This window comes from Protopterus annectens, chromosome 8.part0, assembly GCF_019279795.1.
Source record: "Protopterus annectens isolate FY-2018-M chromosome 8.part0, PAN1.0, whole genome shotgun sequence".
Classification (NCBI taxonomy): domain Eukaryota; kingdom Metazoa; phylum Chordata; order Ceratodontiformes; family Protopteridae; genus Protopterus; species Protopterus annectens.
Window position 1 is genome coordinate 1,510,240,929 of NC_056741.1, and position 23,277 is coordinate 1,510,264,205.

At 40.8% G+C, this 23,277-nt stretch overlaps 1 protein-coding gene across 1 annotated transcript in view; it reads left to right on the plus strand.

Moving 5' to 3' along the window:
• Nucleotides 1–23,277, plus strand: part of ARHGAP32 (Rho GTPase activating protein 32) — a 3,207,216-nt gene that overhangs the window by 188,172 nt on the left and 2,995,767 nt on the right. Inside the window, exon 2 of the mRNA XM_044081098.1 lies at nucleotides 12,456–12,549. The gene's annotated coding sequence lies outside the window, so the exon portion shown is untranslated. The remainder of the gene's footprint in view (nucleotides 1–12,455; nucleotides 12,550–23,277) is intronic.

Sequence of the window (23,277 nt, forward strand, 5' to 3'; positions counted from 1 at the left end):
TCTGATGGAGGACTGTCTCTCGCCGGGTTCTTCCATTGAAGAAGCTTCATTTGGGCGACTATACAGAACATGATGAGATACTTAGAATGGCAATCCACACAGATCTTTGATGATCAAAAGAGGTATTGCACCCTTTTGGAGATGGGTACCCCTGCCCCCTTCTCTAGTTCCCTCTGTCCTTTGTTTTCCAGGTTGCCTTTCAGTCCACCTGTTCTGTTCCTGATTCTCAAATACCAGTTCCTGAAAGACCAGACAGGATTTACAAGGTGCCTGGCGACCTAAAATATTTATACAAGAACCTAGTAGCAGACCCGTCTGCAGTATCGATCTGTCTCTCTCTCTTTCTCTGTCCAGATCAACCCTCTAAGCTTCTGCCCAGAGCAAATGCCATACTTATTGACAGAGATGATATGACTATGGATAGATGAGGAAAGGTTTACACACCTGCTGCCCTTACCTTTAGGGCAAATAATTACCATGACAAATTACTTGAGCTCTGTCCTGCATTCCTTAAAGTTATACTAGACCCTCCTAGAGCAGAGGCTAAGCATCCTGCATTTCTTAAAGTTATATTAGACCTTCCTACAGCAGAGGCTAAGCATCCAATGTAGTGCTTTACTATTGCAGGTCACTCAGATTGCCAGACATGCCATAAAGTGCAGTTACAATATTGTGGATGCCCCTTCTAGGGCAGGTGCCATTCGATCTGTTCTCAGATATGCCTGGCATTCAGTTAGCCTATACCTGAAGATTTCGAATATAAAATTCTAAACTCTCTATTGGACAAGGACTTGCTGTTTGGTCCTCAGGTGGCCGGCCTGTTCAAGACTCTCCAAGGCAAAGTAAGACCAGGAATGACTGCAGTCTTATCCTACTCTCCCTAGTTCCTAGATACCATAGGAACTACCCATCTAAATGAAGGAAAAAACCTGTAGGAAAATGTAAACTGAAAAAGCCTGTATGAAAACTCCAGTGGGGATGCCTCCCTTTGGAAGCAAAAACCTGTGACTTTCACTGCAGCCCTTCCATTGCCACACTTACCCAAAGACTGTTGCTCTCCTGGCCAGGTGAGAAGTGGATCCTGTCCATTGTCAAAGAAGGTTATTCCATGTTTTGAGAAAATATTACCATTCTGAAAGGTGTGCCACAACCTCCTCAAAACCAAATATCTTTTCCGCGCCCCATTATTCAAGACCTTTTGAATCAAGGAACAACCAAGCAAGCCCTAAAAGACTTCATGGGAAAAGGGTTTTACTCCAGAGTTTTTGTAGTCCCAATGAAAGGATGTCATTGGAGACCCATCCTAGACCTGTCTGTCCTAAACATGTACTTGAAGCTGCCATCTTTCAAAATGCTTCCGAACCCAAACCTGGAACTCGAGTTGAGCTGATAGTTGTAAGCACAATAAGCTGGCAGACGTATTCAGAAAAAGAAAGAAAAATCCTTCGCCGGTTATTACCAGATGTTTATTACACGAACCATGTAAAGTGCAATACAAAGTGCAGTACGAATCCACAAACAAGGACAAGGCACAAAACAGATAAGCAAGGCAGTCCAACTGATTTACAAAATCAAACTGATGCAAAAATTGAATCGGTTAAGCGCTTTCATCCGCCTATAGCAGATTTCATCAGAACAAAGATATTTTCTGCATCACTTCTTAAATACCCAACATTTTGGCGCCAAACTTCAATAGATGTTACTAATTGTTAATTAATACTGGAGTTACTAAAACAATATAATTGTTTAAAAATATATATATGTATATATATGTATAGTTGCTTGAATACTATACACAATGTATATATAAAAAAGTATATATATAAAAGATGCTTAAAAAATGTTTAAAATTTATATATACTATATATATATGTAAGATTGCTTGGGGAAATATATATAATTAATTACACAATATCTTTACATCTCACATTAAATGTCTCATAATAAAAATATCTCACAATAAAATAACAAAACAAATTACATAACTGATACACTACATAAAAAATACATAGAATACAATATACAAAGCATAAAACTTACACCAACCCGCTAGAATAGTGTGTACATGGTCCTAATTTACATCCTGTCAGAACAATTCCTATTTTACACCCTGTCTGAAAAATAATTATAATTACGATCTGTCTGGACAATGTAATTCTTGGTCTTCACTAACCTACATTCTAAGGATTATAATTATATATATAACACATTATAATTATATATATAACACATTATAATTATAGAATATATAGAGTAGGAATATGTATTTGAACTCGTTAACATCCACTAACAAGAAGAAGAAGAAGAAGAAAAAATAGACAGCTTATAAGGATTGCAATCTATACGTCCATTTCACATATCATGGGCATCCTAAAATTAAGAAAGGCTTAATGCTAATATATTCGTTAATTCCTGGAGGGGTGGTTGCATCCAACATTATTTGCCATTTACTTTCCATGGCTCCCAACTTAGCTTTCCAATTGCCATTCCCCACAGTACTATCCACCTGATCTAATATGGCAAATTTAAAACCATGGTCCTTGCCATTAATCATGGTGTGTTTACTTAATGCATTTTTTACGTCACCTTTTTTCATCTTGTACGTGTGTTCATAGATCCTAGTTTTTAGCTTTCTTTCAGTTTTACCAACATAGTATGCGTTGCATACTATGCATGTCGCTAAATACACTATCCCGTGACTATTGCAATTTCCTGATTTGAATTTGCAAGTACTGTGGGTGGTATTCACCAACTTTATACAGTACTCTTCATTAATATATTGGCACTGCTTACATGTACCACATTTTTTTGTACCCTTAACATTTCTTTGTTTCCCCTTGGCACTCTTGTTGTTTCTTTCAACAAGAGTGCCAAGGGGAAACAAAGAAATGCTAAGGGTACAAAAAAATGTGGTACATGTAAGCAGTGCCAATATATTAATGAAGAGTACTGTATAAAGTTGGTGAATACCACCCACAGTACTTGCAAATTCAAATCAGGAAATTGCAATAGTCACGGGATAGTGTATTTAGCGACATGCATAGTATGCAACGCATACTATGTTGGTAAAACTGAAAGAAAGCTAAAAACTAGGATCTATGAACACACGTACAAGATGAAAAAAGGTGACGTAAAAAATGCATTAAGTAAACACACCATGATTAATGGCAAGGACCATGGTTTTAAATTTGCCATATTAGATCAGGTGGATAGTACTGTGGGGAATGGCAATTGGAAAGCTAAGTTGGGAGCCATGGAAAGCAAATGGCAAATAATGTTGGATGCAACCACCCCTCCAGGAATTAACGAATATATTAGCATTAAGCCTTTCTTAATTTTAGGATGCCCATGATATGTGAAATGGACGTATAGATTGCAATCCTTATAAGCTGTCTATTTTTTCTTCTTCTTCTTCTTCTTGTTAGAGGATGTTAACGAGTTCAAATACATATTCCTACTCTATATATTCTATAATTTTAATGTATCACAGTGGCATTGTTATATATATAATTATAATGTGTTATATATATAATTATAATCCTTAGAATGTAGGTTAGTGAAGACCAAGAATTACATTGTCCAGACAGATCGTAATTAGAATTATTTTTCAGACAGGGTGTAAAATAGGAATTGTTCTGACAGGATGTAAATTAGGACCATGTACACACTATTCTAGCGGGTTGGTGTAAGTTTTATGCTTTGTATATTGTATTCTATGTATTTTTTATGTAGTGTATCAGTTATGTAATTTGTTTTGTTATTTTATTGTGAGATATTTTTATTATGAGACATTTAATGTGAGATGTAAAGATATTGTGTAATTAATTATATATATTTCCCCAAGCAATCTTACATATATATATAGTATATATAAATTTTAAACATTTTTTAAGCATCTTTTATATATATACTTTTTTTATATATACATTGTGTATAGTATTCAAGCAACTATACATATATATACATATATATATTTTTAAACAATTATATTGTTTTAGTAACTCCAGTATTAATTAACAATTAGTAACATCTATTGAAGTTTGGCGCCAAAATGTTGGGTATTTAAGAAGTGATGCAGAAAATATCTTTGTTCTGATGAAATCTGCTATAGGCGGATGAAAGCGCTTAACCGATTCAATTTTTGCATCAGTTTGATTTTGTAAATCAGTTGGACTGCCTTGCTTATCTGTTTTGTGCCTTGTCCTTGTTTGTGGATTCGTACTGCACTTTGTATTGCACTTTACATGGTTCGTGTAATAAACATCTGGTAATAACCGGCGAAGGATTTTTCTTTTTCTGAATACGTCTGCCAGCTTATTGTGCTTACAACTATCAGCTCAACTCGAGTTCCAGGTTTGGGTTCGGAAGTATCATTTGTTGTTGTGCTACGTTTTTGCTATCTTTCAAAATGCGCTCTCTTCACATTTTTTCTGCCTTTCCTCTTACCCCAGGCTTTCTTCATATCACTAGATCTGAAGGACTCCTATTTATATATACCCATTTGTCATCTTTACAAAGAAAACCAAGTCAGTCCAAAAGAAAACCACAAAGCAACGTTAATAATCCAAATAAAAATAAAACAGAGAATGGTTAAGCGTTTTCGTCTGTCAAGTCAGACATCTTCAGAACCACCCATATTAAACTCAAAGTTCTGCTTAAAAACATTCAAAGAAACACGCCCCTCCAAAACACCCAATGCATTTAAAGAAACATGCTTACAATAAATACATGTAAAGAATTGAAATAATTTAAAGTAGTACAAAATAATTAAAAAGTAGTTAAAAATAATTAAAAACACTTGCATTTCCAAAGACCTTTTCTTTAATTCACTAGAAATAGAAATGTTATCATTTAACCCTGGTGGATATGCAGCATCAAATTTAAGCTGCCATTTAATTTCCTTCCTAAGTAATTCATTTTCCCAGTCTCCACCAGTGTCATGCAAAACCTGCTGTTCCAAAATTAAAAACACAAACCTATTAAAATTTAAACAATATAATGAATGTCGAGCAAGTGCACTTTTGTTGTCCCTTCTTCTAATACTGTAAGTATGTTGATATATCCTTTGTTTAAGGGAATTGTTGGTTTTACCAATATAAAATGCATTGCATGAGCAACCGGTAGCCAAGTAAATAATTATTTTTGTGTTGCAGTTTACAAATGTACCCATTAAGCATCTCACCATCTTTATTAACGTTAATATACATACAATATGTACAATGTTCGCATTTTCTTGTAGTGGGGACCCCGTATGTGCACCCAGTATGTTCCAGTAAAGCCTTAAAATTACTTCTATTTTTATAAGTAAAGGTCTGTCTGGAAATAAATAAGTGACAGATGTCACTACCAGTTGTAATAAATTCCAGTTGTTAGAAACAATTTTTTCAAAACATCTAGCTTCTACCGTATGATGCATAACCATGTTATTAACCTTAAATGGTTAAAGTAATTCACTAAGTTTGGACACTACTAGGGAAATTGAACCATTTAAGGTTAATAATATGGTTATGCATTATACAGTAGAAGCTAGATGTTTTGAAAAAAAAAATTTGTCATAAATAATTATTTATTTAGCTACCTGTTGCTCATGCAATGCATTTTATATTGGTAAAACCAACAATTCCCTTAAACAAAGGATATATCAACATATTCAAAGATCTGCGTGGATTGCCATTCTAAGTATCTTATGTTCCAGTAAAGCCTTAAAATTACTTCTATTTTTATAAGTAAAGGTCGGTCTGGAAATAAGTGACAAATTATTATTTTTTTTTTCAAAACATCTAGCTTCTACCGTATAATGCATAACTATGTTATTAACCTTAAATGGTTCAATTTCCCTAGTAGTGTCCAAATTTGGTGAATTACTTTAACCATTTAAAGTTAATAACATGGTTATGCATTATACGGTAGAAGCTAGATGTTTTGAAAAAATTATTTCTAACTGGAATTTATTACCAGCTGGTAGTGACATCTGTCACTTATTTCTTTACAGACCGACCTGTACTTATAAAAATAAAAGTAGTTTTAAGGCTTTACTGGAACATACTGGGTGCACATATGAGGTCCCCACTACAAGAAAATGCGAACATTGTACATATTGTACGTATATGTTAATAAAGATGGTGAGGTGCTTAATAAGATCAAAACATGGAATGTGAGTACATTTGTAAACTGTAACACAAAAATAATTATTTGCTTAGCTACCGGTTGCTCATGCAATGCATTTTATATTGGTAAAACCAACAATTCCCTTAAACAAAGGATATATCAACATATTTATAGTATTAGAAGAAGGGACAACAAAGGTGCACTTGCTCGACATTCATTATATTGTTTAAATTTTAATAGGTTTGTGTTTTTAATTTTAGAACAGCAGGTTTTGCACGACACTGGTGGAGACTGGGAAAATGAATTACTTAGGAAGGAAATGAAATGGCAGCTTAAATTTGATGCTGCATACCCACCAGGGTTAAATGATAACATTTCTATTTCTAGTGAATTAAAGAAAGGGGCTTTGGAAATGTAAGTGTTTTTAACAATTTTAACTACTTTTAATTATTTTGTACTATTTTAAATTATTTCAATTCTTTACATGTATTTATTGTAAGCATGTTTCTTTAAATGCATTGGTTGTTTTGGAGGGGCGTGTTTCTTTGAATGTTTTTAAGCAGAACTTTGAGTTTAATATGGGTGGTTCTGAAGATGTCTGACTTGACAAACGAAAGCACTTAACCATTCTCTGTTTTATTTTTATTTGGATTATTAAAAGGCTGCTTTGTGGTTTCCTTTTGAACTGACTTGGTTTTCTTTGAATTTTGTTTGGTGTATACCTGGTCAAGCACTGGTGGAATTATTTTGGTTTATTTGGGCATTTGTCATCTTTGTAAACAGATTCCTTATTTTTGTGGCTCCTTGCATTTTCACTTTACTGTCCTGCCTTTTGGTTTTTCCACAACCGCAGGAATGGCCATTGTTTAGCTCCAGTAGTATCTTTCTGTCACACTCAGGAAATTAAGATTTTTTTTTCTGTTTGGATGACCTACTAATCCAGGTGATCTCTCCAGAAATTCTGCTTCAGCATCGGCACTTCACCCTCCATTTTCTGACAGGTCTGGGTTTTACTGTGATCTACAAAAAATTCCACATGGTCTGTATGCAGGACCGGTTTCTTTTTTTTTTCTTTTTTTCTGGGCTGAAGACTGGACACATGCATGCCTTCCTTTCCCAGGAGAAAGTTCACTGTCTGTCCAGTTATTTCCAAAATCTCTGCTCCGCAAGTCATTGCTTAGCAAGAGAGATGCTAAGAACTTTGGGATTCATGGATGCCACTATCCCTATGCGCTCTCTGGACAGGCTTTACATGAGGAAAATCTCATGTTCTCTAAAATCTGCAGGGTCACAACACAGTCACCCTTGGGACACCATGATTCCCCTCCTCCCTTGTCTAAAAAAAAAAAAAGGAGCCACTTGGTGGAAGGGATAGGTCATGCTCAACCCAGAATTGCCATTCACACCTTTGGAAACCTGTGCCTGAACTAGTATACACAGATGACACAACAGTCAACAGTACATAGAGGGAGGCACCAGGTCTTACCAACTATGCATGTTAGCACTTGAGGCATGGAACCCGGCAACCTAAATGAACATCATGCTTACAGCCACATACAGCCCTTCTCAGGACAATGTGCAAGAAGACTCCCTAAACCACTTCCTGGAAGATCACCCCATGAATGGACTTTGAACATAGGTTTTCCAGACCATCACCCTTCAGTGGGACACTTCTCAGATAGACCTCTTCACATCACCTACCAGTCTCTACCTCCTCTTCCAAAAGTTCTTCTGAAGGCACAAAAAGAAGCACCTTTTACTGGCAACATTTTGGTTGAGGCAGCATTGGTTTGCTGTGCTCTTTCATCTGACCAAGGGAAATTACGGAGAATTCCTCTTCAACCACACGTGATAACTCCGCGAAAAGGATTGCTGCTCCACCCAAATATTTCATCTCTCAACCTGTCCCTATGGATGATAGGATTTTAATTCCTCAAAGACACCCGTTCTCTGAAGACGTGGCTCAAGTTTTACAAGAGGTCACGAGACCCAGTACTAGAAGGTCTTACACTGCTAAATGGAAAAGGTTTTCCTGTTGGTGCCACAGTTAGTCAGTACCCACACTTCTTACAAATTCTTGCTGTACTGTAATATCGGTGAGAAATTCTTTGGTCAGGTTTGTCCTGCTCTTCTTTAAAAGTTCACCTGTCAGCGGCCTTGCCTCACTCTTAGCCCTCCACTTATGGGTAGGGCTGAGGTCAAGCTTTTCTTCAGGGGAGTCCTGCATCTTAACTCACAAAGAAAACCATCTTCTTAATTTTATGCTAGGAAAGCTTACACTGCTTCTTTTTGAATCAGCATCTTCCTCTTCTCTAAAATTCTGTACTTGGAAAACCAGCTTTCTCTTGTCTCTCACCTTTGCTAGGAGAGTTTTAAACTCTCATAGCCATTCTCCATTTTCTTATTTTTCAAAAGGACAGGGTGACTCTCAATGCTAATCCCTCCTTCATGCTTAAGGTGGTGAATGAGCTGTCCCTTAATCAGGCTATTCATTTTTCCACTTTCTTTCTTTTCCAATCCACAAAACAGGGGGGAAAGATCATCCACGTGCAACTAACAACGGGCAAAACTGCACTTCAGATTGTAGCTTGCTACAGATCACCCACCATGTCCCAGGACCCCCATTCCGCATTTCTGGAAACACTGGGAAACATAAAGGTCCTACCAAACACCCTAATATTGGGTGGTTTCATTTACCCAAACATTAACTGGGAGAACTACTCAAGTACTAACTCCCTTGCCCAACTTTTCCTAGAATTTATAAACTCAAATGCCCTGATTCAACTGGTCAACACTCCCACCAGAGGTGACAACATATTGGACCTGGTCATCACCAACATGGACGACCGGTGTTCCACACCAGAGATCAACCCCTCGCTGGTTAGATCTGACCATCAACAAATCACTTTGGATATCCATATTCCACCCCACAAGAAAGCCACCGTGAAAAACTTTTCAAAAGCAAACTTCACGTTACTTAAGACCGAGGTGGAAAGTTTCAAAGCCCCCATGCTGAAGGATAACACTGTCCAAGCTGCAAAATCCTTTACTAATGCATTCTACAGGCAGCTACAAGAATGAATGGATCGTGCCATCCCAAGCAAAACCAAGACTCACTCCTCCAAGAAAAGGAAACCAGTCTGGTGGACTCCTGCTATAAACAAGCTATACAATAGAAGGAGGAAACTACTACAGAAAAGAGAAAAATCCCAAGAAGGGAAGACATCCCTGATCAGTATCAGCAAGAAACTACGATCTCCCATAAAATCATCCAAGGCGAGCTTTGAAGGAAAAATTGCCAAGGACTCCAAAGATAACCACAAGGCATTCTTTAGCTTTGTCATCCGCAAACTTCACCCCCAAAAGAGCCCATAACCATACCAGAAGAATGTAGAGTCCCTGAAATCACAGACACTCAGGTTAAAACAGCCCTCTCCAAAGCCAAAAACACAGCATCAATGGGACCGGACAGTGTCCCAGGCTGTGTCCTACACAAGCTCAAAGACGAATCCTCACCTAAACACACTGTTTAAACTCAGCCTCTCCACAGGCTACATACCCTTAGAGTGGCGCACAGCAACAGTTATTCCGCTTCACAAAGTTGGAGCCACAACAGACCCTGGGAACTATCGCCCTATAAGTCTGACTAGCTTGGTCTGCAAGGCTATGGAGTGCATCATCATGGAACACATTAATAGAGACATTGGGAACCTCCAAACACTGGACCATACCCAGTTTGGCTTTAAGGGCAGATCATGCCTCCTAAACCTCGTGGACTTCTTTGAGACAGTTTCCAAGGGTATAGACAAGGGAAAGGTGGTACACACAGCCTACCTAGACCTCGCAAAGGCCTTCGACACCATTCCCCATTCTGGTATTATAGACAAGCTCACCAGCCTGAACATAAACCCCTACGTCACAAGATGGGTTGTCAACTGGCTCACGGACAGAACCCACATGGTGAGAGTTGCAGGAGCTAGGTCCGACTCTAAACTGGTTACAAGTGGCGTTCCCCAGGGCTCAGTCCTAGGACCCCTCCTGTTCGGCATATACTTCTCAGAGGTACAGGCAAGCACAGGAGGACTATGGCTGACCAAGTTCGCAGACTACTGCAAACTAGGGGCTATAATTGACTCTCCGGCTGACACGGACATCCTCCAAAAGGGTCTCGCTGAGATGGATACCTGGTGTCAAAATCAAGGCCTCAAGCTAAATGCCATAAAGTGCATAGTCATCCCCTTTGTAAAAAACAAAGTACCCACAAACTACCACATAGGTGGTAGTCCCCTAAATATGGAAGACGTAATAAGGGATCTGGGGACCCAAGTAGATAGTAATCTCACCTTTAATCACATTGCCAAAGTGTTTAGAAAATCCTTCTATGTGGCCCACCTCATCGCAAAAGGGTTTGCATCCAGATCAAAAGAGGTCATTGTGCCCCTCTACTAATCACTCATCAAACCCATCTTAGAGTACGATGCCCCATTTGAGATATACCTTACAAGACACCTGCAACAGCTGGAAAGACCTCAGAAGTACCTCACCAAGAGGATCAGTGGCCTCAAAGAGATGCCGTATGCAACTCAACTGAAGAAACTCCAGTTGTACTCTGTTGCATACCGCCTACTCAGAGGTGATCTTTGCCTGACATACAAGGCCACCACCTAAAGAAAACCTTGTCCCCTCGAACCACACGCTCTAGGGATCTAAACCTCACCACAACAATAAATAGGACGTGCAGGAGGGATAGATTCCTGTCCCAGACACTTCCCATGCTTTGGAACAAGACTCCAATCTACATTAGGCAGAGCTCCTTGCTAATACTCTTCAAAAAAAAAAAAAAAAACCTTGACGAGTGGATGGGAAACAGAAAGTTTACCTCGGGGATCACTTCAGTGGCTCTGCTGGACAGAGGCACAGGGAACTAGTCTAAGGGGGTGACGAAAGCCAACACATTCTGGCTAGGTTTATAAATGCCTTCGGGCAGATAACCTAGTACCCACCTATGAACATTCTCTAGACATTTATAGCCAGCTCAGATTTTATCTGGACAAAACTAAATATTTCAGGAAGACTGACAAGCTGTTTGTGTCATTTTTGAGCCCTAAGCTGGGCCGGCCTGTCTTCAAACAAACTGTTGCAGCTTAGATTTCTAAGGCTTTCTGTTTTTACTTCTCATACTATGGTAAGACTTGCCTTTCTGTCCTAAACCACATTCCACTAGGGCAGTGGCTTCCTCAGGGGCATTCCACAAAGCAGAAGACTCCAGGTCTATCTTAGAGGATGCTACTTGGTCCTCTACACACCTTCACCAAACAGTACAAAATTGATGCTATCTCCAGGTCCAGGACAGCTTTTTTCAGTCAGTTTTGTTCAAGCAGCTGGACAGCTTTCCTACTCAGTAGCCAACCAGCTTTCTTTCCTACTTCAGCTGTGAGAATTGCCCATTTGTCAGGAATACTGCCGCAGTGATTTCAGTCAGGACATAGTACAGTTGTGTAGGGACTTGCTGTAACAGTAGATGTCCTACTGATCACTGTTGAAGCATTCTATCCCACCCTTCATTCCCTGTTTATCTCACTTAACCCTTTATTTCACTCTCTCCCTTTGCTTTAATCTCTGCTTTGTTACAAGGGAATAGGGGAGTTTTATTACTTATTTGAGCTATACCCTCCTGGCTGACCAGTGTTCTCTTTTAGTAGTCTAAGGATTCATGCTTGTATGTCTGTATACCCCAATGCATACGAGCTAAGGTCATGCATCGAACATACAACCTAGGGAAGGTAGAGCTTTGGTACTATGGCTAGACATTGGTGGTGGTAGCCCATGTGGCAGGAATAGTGAAGTAGTGATCAATGGGACATTCACTGTTATAGTAAGTTCTTACACAGCTGTACTTTTGTGTTACAAATTGTGAAAGTATGGAGACTGTTTTATGTGCAGTTTCTTCTTGTGAGGAAAGTTTTGCTTTAAGTAAATTAGTCTCTTCTGTTACATAGGTCATTACTCATTGTTTAGTGACTGTGTGTATGACTCTGTTGATGCTTCTCCCAGGGCTTTGGCCTGAAGAATTTGGTGAACACTTAATTGGACTTGCACACGTTATTTCATGATTTTCTTTAGGAAAGAAAGTGTGGATATTTCATACAGTGTTACGACATCTGTGAATAGCAGTTTTTGATGGTATTGAATTTGGTTGAATTTTAATGTTTAAGAAAAAGAAGTTGTCTGGAAGCTCAGGCTTGCTAAAAATTGGACTGTGCAGATAATACTGTGTGTACTTTGGTGCCAAGTTGTATTCTCTTTAATGTGCCATTATTAAGCATTTTCTCTCTCTTTCTAACTAGGAAGAACTGGAAACCAAATCACATTGTGTTAAAAAGCATTTAACAAATTAATAACTCTCTATGAATACTATTGACAAAGGAGGAGCAACAAAAGGTACGTGGTTTGTTTGTAGTAGTAAAAATAATGCTCATTTTGAGTTTGTTGATATGAAAAGTTTTAACATTTTTCGGCTTCTACAAAAAGGAGCTGGGTTGGTTTTCTTTGATAGCCCCCTGTTATTTTTACCAAACGCTGCATCATTTTCTTGTGTTCTCTCAGGGCCTGCCATTTGAATGCTTTGGACTCTCAAAGATTTCAATTGCTAGGTGCTGGTGAGCCACCGTCTTGCGTTTAAGTATCATTTAATAGGATCACATGGAATTCAAGGCGTGTGAGTGTTGCGACCATTTACTTCTACTACTACCCAGCCTTAGACCATACTTCGATTTTGAGGAGGGTAGGGCAGTTAAGTCCAGGGTGCCTTTGTCAATATCCAGTCAGTCTTCCAGGTCCTATTTAAAGAAAGGTAATATATTACTCTGTTCGAAAGAAAGGGAAAGTGGGGAAAGCTCTACGTAGTGAACCTGCCTCCATGTTTTATTTATCTGCTAGTGAAGGTTTAAATCCGCTGTTTAGATGTTTAAGGTACTGTTTGATTTGTAGAAATATAAAGAAATCCATGGCCATTGAGTCCCTGATGACACATAAGGCAAGATCTCCTCTTTGGAGTATACAAAATTCTGAGTAATGGGACAGCGCTTCCCATGATGTTCATTGTGTTTCACTGTTGCAGTCATTACACTTGGGTTATCCTGCTGGCAGGCTCCCCGCAGTCAGCCTGAATTCCAAAGTCCTGGTCCGGCATTGGTTGCTGTCGCCTCTTCCTTGATGTCAGTGCGCCAGGGGTATAAAAGATGCAGCCAACGCCATTTTCTTCAGTCTTTCTTGCTGCACGGTGCCCAAAGCAAAAGCAGTTCGCAAGTGCTGGTCGGCTGACTCCTGAGATTTTCAAAATCGAATTTCAGATCAGAAGTCTTCATTAAAGCTAAGTACCCTGTTGGGGAAACTTTTTTCTTGCTCCAGATCGATATCAGAAAAAGTTAACAATTGTATTTCTTGTGGGAAGCAAATACCTCATAAGGATTTTCATTCTTACTGTATTCCTTGCCTAGGCCCTGACCACGATGTTGCTAGCTGTCGGTTTTGTGCTAGATATAACCAACGCACTATTAAGCGTTGGTACGATTTTGCCTTTCATTACTTTGGCCGAAGATTTAATTATATAATGCCATCGGAACAGCCGACGACCGGAGTTTATAAAAAGTGCAAGGAAAAGGACAGGCATCCAAGGTCCAAAGCAGACAACGAGGCCTCTGCTAGGCCAGTCGCCTGTTCTCAGTGAGGTGCTTTCGCAGCCCCTGACGCCCGCTACCTCAGAGCTACAGGCTGCTTCTGACTCCCACGTGGAGCCGACTAGGCCTGTAGATACCCAAGGTATTGGACACTCGGAAACTATTTCCTCAGATGGGTCTGGAGCCGCTGAGCAGGCATCGGCTTCTGAGAGTGTTCTCAGATCTACACAGTTATATGTCAAGCCAACCTCAGCTTCAAAGGCAAAGACTAAAACAGCTCTAAAGACAAAGAAACAAGTACAGCATTCTCCTGGACAGACTTCCATGCCTAAGAAACAGATGCTTAAAATGGCTGAAGACCTAATTACTTTGATCAGGGGTTCCCATCCCCATCCTGATAAAAGGCCTAGGCAAGAGACAGAATAGGACTCTTCTGATCAGGTTTCCATTTCCTCTGACTCCTCTTCTGAACAGGGATACTCTTCCTCCATGAGGATTCTGATGCTGAAAAATCTATTCCTTCAGCCTCTCCTCCTGAGGATTATTCTTTTGGGGAAACCCTGCATACCATGAAGGGAGCATTTTCACTGGGAGAGCCAAGATTACTCAGAATCTAAGAAAAGGCTCAGAGATGTTCTTTTATTACCTCAGCACAGACCTCTTGCTATTCCACCTGTTCTAGACATTGTAGATGATGTATTTTTAGAGTCCGGCCTGTGTCCTGACTCTCTACCCCCCTGCACCTTTTAAGCCAGACAGATACTACAGGGTTCCAGACACTCATACATTTCTATATAAAAACCCTGCTGCTGACCCAGAAACTATATCTCAGGGTCCCAAAGGGGTCAAGGCTTCCACTGCAAAAACCCTGTCCCCTCTGATAGGGATTCTAGGGCACTGGACAGATGGGGTGAAAAAAGTTTACATTTCTGCTACCTTGGCTGTAAGGGCTTTAAATTGTCAGTTTCATATGCTTAAATATCAGCAATACTTAATGTCACTGCTAAAACAGAAAATGTTGACAAATTCTGGATGCTCTGATAACAAGGAAATGCAGGATTTATTGCATGCAGCTGATCAAGTGGGAAAGCATAATTTGCAATGTGGTTTTGATTCACTGGAGGCCTCTTGCAGGGCCACTGTTACAGGTTTTGTCATTAGAAGGCATGCTTTGTTAAAGGAACAGAATCTGCCTGATGCAAAATTATTGGATGCTCCATTACAGCACGATACTTTGTTTGGTGTTAAGGCAGAAGAGGTGTTGAAGAAAATGGAGGATAAAGCGAAATCTATGCAGACAGTTAAGGATTTTCTACAGGTACAGCCACCCAGATTTAGCAGGAACTGGACTTCTAAGAATTGGTCCTTTCCAGTGTCAGGCAGGCCACAAAGAGGCAGATACAGACGCCTTAGAGGCAGATCCCAGCCCCAAGGCTCATACAGACCTAAACAATGGGGTGCTTCTACCTCCAAAAGCGGAGAAGGCAAATCACAGCCATATAGGAAACAGTCCCAATGACTTTCCTCTGCCAATGCCAAGCACTTATCTGTTGGCAGCACCCTTAGGGGAAAACTAGCACTTTTTTCACAAAATTGGCACATGATCACCCAGGACAAATGGGTCTTGAATGTAGTGTCTCAGGGCTACAGGTTCCACTTTCACTCCCTTCCAAAGACAAAAGGTATGCCAGACTTGCCACACAATCAATGGGCAGAGGCACAAAAGCAAGTTTCATCCCTCATGGACATGAGGGCTATTCAGCGAGTACCACAGCAAGAGCAGGGACAAGGATTTTACTCGAGACTTTTCTTGGTACCCAGAAAGGACAAAGCCTGGAGACCAATACTAGACCTATCTATTCTAAACACTTTTCTGGACATTCCAAAATTCAAAACGTTGACTGTGCAGCAACTTCTGCCCATGCTGGGCAAGAAGGCTTGGCTTGTAACTTTGGACCTCAAAGAGGCATACCTGCATGTCCCTATCAGACATACTTGCAAAAGATACCTCAGATTCATAGTTGGCTCAATGCACTACCAATTCTCTGCACTGCCCTTTGGCTTATCTACTGCGCCCAGAGTCTTCACAAAATGCCTGGCACCAGTAATTGCATTTTGCAGACAGAGGAATACAAATATATCCTTACTTGGACGACTGCCTTATTCAAGCAGCGAACAAGGACATTCTACTGAAGTGTCTGGCGTTTGTAAAAAGATTACTAATTTGCCTAGGGTACACAGTGAACAAAAAGAAATCAAAACTGGTACCCTCTCAAGAGATAATATTCCTGGGTGCAAGCTTAAATGCAACTGCCCAGATGGCTTATCTCACGCCAGACAAACAAAGGCAACTGAATTCTTACTTCGAAATCATTGCAACAAAGACCCAGTTATCTGCAAGAAAAAATTTGCAGGCTTTGGGCTTCATGGCATCCTGCATTCTGCTAATTCCATAAGCAAGACTGCATATGAGGAAACTACAATGGTATCTAGAAAGTGTTTGGACTCAACATTGCCACAGCCTGGGAACATTAATTACCCTCATTCCCTGCCCGCAACAGGAGTTTCAATGGTGGGCACAGGCCTGTCACCACAACAAGGGACAGCCATTCACTTTACCCACAGCCAGGCAGACACTAACAGATGCATCAGATTATGCCTGGGGGGGCCCACATGGCAGGAAAATGTGTTAGGGCACATGGCCCACAAGCCAAATGCATCTTCATATCAGTCAAAAAGATGCTAGCTGTACAGAACGCCCTTACAGCCTTCAAGGATCTACTTCATCCAGGACAACTGCTGATAAAGATGGACAATACTACAGTTATGTGGTACATAAACAAGCAAGGAGGCACACATTCCTACCCCCCTCTGCAGACAAGCCATGACTTTGTGGAACACAGCATTGACTTATCAAGTACACCTGCAAGCACAATTCCTGCCAGGAAAGACAAATACTCTGGCAGACGAACTAAGCAGAAACCTCATGGATCCTCACGAGTGGAAGCTAGATCCACAAATCTTCAGCATGATAACAAGATAATGGGGATGCCCAGACATAGATCTATTTGCCTCCCCTCACAACTGCCAACAGAGAGATTCTGCACAAGGACTTATCACAAACAAGTATGGAAAATGTATGCCCTATCATTCAGCTGGAAAACCCTTACAGTATATGCCTTTCCTCCACTGCCTCTCCTCCCCAAGGTACTCCTAAAGGTCAGACAAGAGAAGCCAAAAATAATACTGATTGCCCCAGACTGACCACACCAGCACTGGTACCCAATCCTAAAGCGCTTGTCTCAAGGCCCAGCCTGGACATTATCTCAAATCCCTCATTTGCTAACCCAACAAAACAGTCCGATCCTACACAGCCAACTCAGAACCCTAACTCTGGCTGCATGACGTATAATGTAACCATTCAGAACCCACCTCTCTCTAAAGCAGTTATGGATGTTATTTTGGAGGCCAGGAGGTCCAGCACCATAAAATCTTATGCAGAAAAATGGAAGAGATTCTGTGCTTGGAACCAGGCACAATAAATGGACACACTTGTACCAAATATCCCTCAGATTTTACAATACCCAACTGAGATGCTGGACAAAGGCCTATCCTTCTCATCAATTAAGATCCATGCCTCTGCCATTTCAGCTCATTACAATACAGACCCACCTATTTTTTCACATCCACTGCTAAGGCAGTACCTCAGAGGGGGCAAAAACATAAGACCGCCAAGGAGAGCTCCAGTAACTGCATGGGACCTCAATTTTATCTTGGAAAAGCTCACACTGCCTCCTTTTGAGCCAGCCAATACAGCTGAGATAAAATACTTATCATGGAAAATGGCTCTGCTCCTAGCAATAACTTCAGTAAGAAGAGTCTCAGAGTTACATGCACTAATGGCTGTGGAACCTTTTATTATTTTCCATCCGGACAGGGTTTCTCTAAGGACAAGCCCAACATTTATGCCTAAGGTGTAGTGTCCATTGTGGCTCTTAACCAAACCATTCATTTGCCTACCTTTTATCCAACCCCACAGAATAAGGGGGAGAGACTTCTGCATTCTTTGGACATGCACAGAGAGCTATGCTTCTACCTGGACAAAACTAAAGCCTTCAGAAAGACTGAGCAACTCTTAGTGGTATATGCTGCAGGATCGCAAGGAAAGGCTATTTCAAAGCAGACTATTTCTAAATAGATAGGCCACTGCATTCGTTTCTGCTATTCACAACATGGCAAATCAGTGCCTAAGGGCATTAGGCCACATTCAACCAGAGCAGCAGCCACTTCCGTAGCCTTCCTCAGAGGAGTACCAACCAAGGACATTTTGGAGGCTGCAACTTGGACTTCACTGCACACTTTTACAAAGCACTACCACTTACCTCTTTACTCTAAATCCAGAGCAGGCTTTGCCACTGCAGTTCTGCAGGGCCTCATAGTGACTCCTAATTCTGTTTAGGCCCAGCCACCCAACTTCAGCTTTGGGATTCAACCCAAGTGTAATGACTGCAGCAGCGAAACACGATGAACATAGTACAGTTGTGTACCTACCATAATTGTAGATGTTCGAGTGTATTCACTGTTGCAGTCCAGGTTACCCTCCCACCATCCCCCTTTCATTGCTGGGACTTATCTGTACTTCTCTGTTCTATGCAACCTATGTGGTGTATTTGCTTGTAGATGAAGGTAATGTTGATGTTAGTGCATGCTTTTTTATGAGCAGTATTTTTAGCCTACCCTTTTGGGGGCACCTGACATCTGGGGCAAGAAAAACTGAAGAAAATGGCATTGGCTGCATCTTTTATACCCCTGGCGCACTGACATCAGGGAAGAGGTGACATCAACCGACGCTGGACCAGGACTTTGGAACTCAGGCCGACTGCAGGTAGCCTACCAGCAGGATAACCCAAGTGTAATGACTGCAACAGTGAATACACTCTAACATCTACATTTATGGTAGGTACACAACTGTACTTTTTCTGGTATCTTAAGTTTTTTTAAGTCAGTGGTAATCTTCATTAGGAATGTCTGGAGGCATTTTAGTTTGATGCATCTAGTGAGGTACATGCCAAAGGTGCCATAAAAAAAAAAATACTAGAAAATGGAAATCAAAATCTAAACCAACTGGAATTGAAGTACTGAATATTGTAAACAAGATAATAGTACTGGAGTTTGGGATCTCTAGGAAGGGGAAGGTGCGCATTACATAGAAATAAATGAAATTGTGGGAACAATATGTGGAGAATAATGTTCAGGAGGAGTAAAGTTTAGGGTGAAGGTAGGAATTAAACAATTTTTGTTATGGTATAGTGAATGACAGTCGTAAACAAAGAACACCTTATATGTAAAGGATAATGCATGTAAGTGAAAAATGTTAGTACAGTGGTTTGTTTTCTGTTGAAGTGTGCGCCTATGTTTTAAGTGATGATAAATAAATAACCCAGAAATCAGGAGCCTTCTGAGATTTAGGGTGGAAGCTGGTCACTTCCAGTACAGAAGTCTGCCTTTTGGTGTCATCATAGTTCCAGTGTGATATCCAAGTGTGCAGTAGTTATTGAAGCATAGCAGTGGTTGCCAGGGGCCAAAATACTCTGTAGGTGATTGTGCCCTTGTTGCCCCATCTTAGGATGAGCTTCTCATATAAATGCAGTCTCTAAAGTTTTCTATCCCTTGGATACCAAACTGAATTGTTCCAAATCTCAGCTGTCTTCTAAGCAGAGTTGAAGTTCTGTAAGGGTTATATCAGACACAAATGTCTGAAAAGCCTTGCTACTAGATGACAAAGGTCACTGATTTATAGACTGCCCTGAGAGAACTTAATACCTAGTCTAGCATATACTCTGAGTGCCTCAGAATACTAGGATACATGGCCTCCACAATTTGCATGGTACTGCACAGCCTCTTAGATGACATCAGCAGTGGTCTGTGTGATTCCAGTGGAATCAACAAGGTCAGACACTGACTATCAGTTTCACTGTTTTGGACTCTTGCAAGAATAGTCTTCATTGGATTCTTTTGCCCAGCATGCTGGGGGAAACTCTTTTCAAGTCTCATAGCCACTTTAATTATTACTGTGGACATGTCTTTTTTCTTTTATACAAATTGCAACTTAAGACATAGGCAAACATAAATTAACAGAAAAAAACAGTTTAAACAATATAAATCACGCACATTTTTTCTGTTACTATCAGCAATTTAGCATTTCAAAAAATTGCTGTATTCTTGCCTTCTCTCAAACCTAACTCCTCCTCCTGAATATTATTATGCATGTATCGTTCCCACAATTTTCATTTATTTTTATGTAATTTGCTCCTTCTGTTTTCTAAAGATCGCCTTCCAGTTCTTTTATCTGTCTTATAATATTCAGTTGGTGTAGACTTCGATTTCCATTTTCTAGTAATTGCTTTTTTGGCAGCAAATAGAATTAAACATTTTCCCACATGCTTTTGGGAGACTTGACATATTGCTTTGCAAATTTTAGCCGGGCCTGGATGTTTTTCTGTGTAAGAAAAGGCTTGCTACCCTACCCCATAGTCCAGACATATGGAGAATACGGGAGATTGTTGTCACATGTAATACACAACCAGTACTTGCCAGAAATTCCTGCAGCTCCTTCAGTGTTGCTGTAGGTCTCTTGGCAGCCTCCCTGGCCAGTTTTCGGCTTGTCTTTTCATCAATTTTGGAGGGATGTCCAGTTCTTTGCAACATCACTGTTGTCCCATATTTTCTCCACTTTTTGATGACTGTCTTCACTGTTACATTGTATATCCAGTGCAGTGGATATTTTTTGTACCCTTCTCCTGACTGATACCTTTCAACAATGAGATCCCTTTGATGCTTGGTAAGCTGTCTGTGAACTATGACTTTTGCTGTAGCATGCAACTGAGTAAATGTCAGGAAAATCCTACTAGGACAGCTGAACTTTATTTGGTGTTAATCAGAGTCTCTTTAATTGATGGGAGGTGTGTACCCAAGAAGACTGAATGTTGTAATTAAATCAAAAGGTTCTTCAACAAAGTATTAGTTTATGGGTGTGCACAATTATGCAACCAGCTTATTGTACATTTTTTTATTTTGTATATTTTTTCCCCTAACAGATTTGTTTGTTTTTCAATTGAATTGTACAGGTTATAGAACACATTAAAGGTGGGAAAAGTTTTGAAATGATTTATTGTGGTCTCATTATTTTATATCACAAAAACCGGGCATTTTAACGGGTGTGTACACTTTTTATATCCACTGTATGTCCCTGTTTACCTCTTTTTTTTTTCCTCCATCACATATGTAAGATTTGCGGTCTACCCGAGGAAAAAATCTTCAAAGTCTGCTTGGGGTATAAAAATACCTAACTGTACAAACACTTCCAAGCAAAGATCCTAAACCTTCTGAACTTGGTTACATACTTGAGAACCATGCATATGTCTTCCTGTTTTCTTGTAAATTGCTTTATCAGGTGGGAAAGTGTTTTCAAGGCTAAATAACATAATGATTTTGATCACACGAGTCACAAAACCATGTCATTGTACTACTGTACTGAGCAGTACAGTTGAACGTGCAGTCTATCCTGGGGGGCTTGGCCATTTGGGCTTCTTTCGGGGGGGTTATATGCTCTACCCACTCCCTTTCCCCAGCCTCCACCTTTGTTGACTGTATGTGAGGGCATCTCCCCTCTTTGAACCATTACCTCCCGTTAGGGATGGTCATCGAGCACCTTCCCTCCCTGCCATTCTGTCAGCCACCCAAGCTGTTAATTGAACCTGTATCACCTAGACTGTAGTCAGGCCTTTATCCCTCTGTTTGCCACCAGAGTGGCCTTGTGATGTACTTATGGGCACATTGTGTAAGACCTCAGAGACTTGATATCCTTTGTGGACCTTATTTTTTTAAACCCATTACTGACCACCTCTGAACCTGCATCAAACGCAGACCTCGTGTTTGTGTTGGAGGTTTGGTTTATTTTTTGTTGTTTTTTTTTTATTCTGTCTTGCTTTGCATGCATTTATCTTTTGGTCATCTGCCTTCTCCCAACCATTCATCCCCTTCATTCTATATCAGTAGGTGATGGTTGACTTGACTGAGCAGCAGTCATGGTTGGTTTGAATTTTTTTTTTTTTTTTGTTATCCTTCCTTATTTCCCTGCACGCACATACTCTGCAAAGGGCTGAACAAGTGACTTTATTCATCTGCAATGAAAGTTATACTTTAATTTCTTCAAGAGGTGTTTTGTCTAAGGCAGCCCTGGCCTTCCACTTTAAGCATGAATGGTGGCTTCTTCATTCTCCACTGGTGAAGTCAAACCTCCATTGTGCCCCCAAGTGTATTCCTCTCTTCCCTCCATCTCCAGGAGAGGTGAGTGGGGCATGGCTGATGTCCTCCTATTCCAGTGTTGCAGTATTCACTAGTGGGTTTACCCTTCTTCCCATCAGCTTGTCCAGTTAGGTTCCCAAAGCTTTTCCAGTCCCTGATGGTGTCTCTGACATGTGACATGTTGGCAGGTACATGGGCCATAAATGTGATGTCTGCGTGCACCAGTCCTCAGAACATTTCAGCTACCATTCGTACGCCAGGTGTTCCTGCTACTCGTGGATGTCGGATCAGTTTCGCATTGATGAGTACCCTGTTGGTCATTTTCTTCAGTCCTTTTTGTATTACTATAGTCTGTTAATGTCCGGTAATAGCAAGTGCAACTGTGGTCATCCCCACAAAGACACCCACGACCAGTGACTCTTTTGTTTGGGTAGGGATCACAATTATAAAAACTGCACCATTTGTAAATCATTCGTCCCTAAGACCCTTTGTCGCTGGCTTCAGGGCCTTGATTTATACCTTGAAAACCAACGGCTTAGACAAATCGCTCTCGGAATAGAAGCCGCTTCCAATTCCCCATCCGAACCACCCAGGCAGAGGGCCAAGCCCACGCGGCCGTCTACTTCCTCAGCACCTCCGTCCGCTGATTCTCAGCCTGTAGCCACTGTTAGCTTGGCTGAGGAACCGGCATTCTCCATATCTGATAAAAAGGGTACCTATCAGGAGGCTGCACAATCCAGAGCGGACGACACGTCCGGGAGGATATCCTGGCGCCTGTTTCAGACGCTAGGGGGGAACCAGTTTTTGGGATGGGCGCTTTGAAGCAGGCCTCAGTCACTCCTGTGACTACCAGGCCGACCGCCAGCCAGATGCTGGTTAGGCTTACCAAGAGAAAACATTCTGAAAAAAACATAGATATAAAGATACAGACCACACAAGGCTAAGTCTTCCGACGACACTACTGCTAAGCAGGTCATCAGTTCTCCGGAATTCAGTGAGGCGCTTTCACAGCCCCTGATGCTCGATACGATATCTTCGCAGGCCTCTACAGAGACCCTTTCGGAGTCCGGTGTGCCGCAGAAATCTTCTTAGTCTTCTGAGACTTTGGTTCTCTCTGCCTCGATTGGATCCGAAGCCGCAACGCAGGCACCGGCTTCTGAGGAAGCCTTTCACACTACTGATT